General features: G+C 47.2%; 1 non-coding gene across 1 annotated transcript; it reads left to right on the top strand.

Annotated features, from left to right (window-relative positions):
• The first annotated feature begins 1,142 nt into the window (after positions 1–1,142).
• Trnas-cga (transfer RNA serine (anticodon CGA)) lies at positions 1,143–1,217 on the top strand. Its single transcript has one exon. It is a non-coding gene; the product is annotated as a tRNA-Ser (tRNA).
• The last annotated feature ends 327 nt before the right edge of the window (positions 1,218–1,544 follow it).

Genomic DNA, 1,544 nt, shown 5'->3' with positions numbered 1-1,544 from the left:
GCGCCGGCCGCGGTGGTCTAGCGGTTCTAGGCACTACAGTCTGGAACTGCGCGACTGCTACGGTCGCAGGTTCGAATCCTGCGTCGGGCATGGATGTGTGTGTGATGTCCTTAGGTTAGTTAGGTTTAAGTAGTTCTAAGTTCTAGGGAACTGATGACCACAGATGTTAAGTCCCATAGTGCTCAGTGCCATTTGAACCATTTGACTGTGACAGCAACAAGTGTGGTTGTGAAACTAGTGCTGCCCCATCAAATACAAAATCCATGTCTTGGAAAGATCCGGATTTTGTGCGTAACGAAGAGCGTCGCAGAGATTTACAGAATAGCACAGTGTGAACTTAATGACGTAGTGAGAGACGAGGAATTGCCGAAAGGTAAATCTTCAAGACTACAGCGGTGGAATTATCTTGATAAGACGATAAATTTGACTTCGTTGCGTAATCGCCATATACCATTCCTTCCATTTTTCCAGGTGAAAAGGAATAGGTGTTTTGCAGTAGGACTGATTGTAGCTATGGGCCTTCACTATAAAAGTGATCAGTGGAGGTTGTTCATCAGTTCCTCCAAAGTAAGTCTCAAGTTTCCAGAATGAGATTTTCACTCTGCAGCGGAGTGTGCGCTGATATGAAGCTTCCTGGCAGATTAAAAGTGTGTGCCCGACCGAGACTCGAACTCGGGACTTTTGCCTTTCGCGGGCAAGTGCTCTACCATCTGAGCTACCGAGGCACGTCTCAGGCCCGGTACTCACAGCTTTACTTCTGCCAGTATCGCTTCTGTAAAGTTTGGAAGGTAGGAGACGAGATACTGGCAGAAGTAAAGCTGTGAGTACCGGGCGTGAGTCGTGCTTCGGTAGCTCAGATGGTAGAGCACTTGCCCGCGAAAGGCAAAGGTCCCAAGTTCGAGTCTCGGTCGGGTACACACTTTTAATCTGCCAGGAAGTTTCATATCAGCGCACACTCCGCTGCAGAGTGAAAATCTCATTCTGGAAACATCCCCCAGGCTGTGGCTAAGCCATGTCTCCGCAATATCCTTTCTTTCAGGAGTGCTAGTTCTGCAAGGTTCGCAGGAGAACTTCTGTAAAGTTTGGAAGGTAGGAGACGAGGTACCGGCAGAAGTAAAGCTGTGAGTACCGGGCGTGAGTCGTGCTTCGGTAGCTCAGTTGGTAGAGCACTTGCCCGCGAAAGGCAAAGGTCCCGAGTTCGAATCTCGGTCGGGCACACAGTTTTAATCTGCCAGGAAGTTTTAAGTCTCAAGTGTTTGCTACTGCATGATATCAACGTGTCACCATTAATTCCGATTGGTTCTGCACCTTACATGAAAGAAGCATATGATAACATGAAACAACTGTTACTGCGATCGAACTATGGAACGTTTAAATAGCATATTTTCGGGGATCTGAAAGTCATAGGCATATTACTTGCGCTAGAACACGGCTGCAGCAAATTATGTTGCTTACTGTGCCTCTGGCGTAACCACACCAAATCACTTCGTTATACGAGGGTTGGAACTTAAATAGTGGCAACTATTTATTCACAACCGATAGAA

This window comes from Schistocerca cancellata, chromosome 10 (genome assembly GCF_023864275.1).
Source record: "Schistocerca cancellata isolate TAMUIC-IGC-003103 chromosome 10, iqSchCanc2.1, whole genome shotgun sequence".
NCBI lineage: Eukaryota > Metazoa > Arthropoda > Insecta > Orthoptera > Acrididae > Schistocerca > Schistocerca cancellata.
Note: the sequence above shows the minus strand (reverse complement) of the source record. Positions and strands in the feature narration are given on the sequence as shown.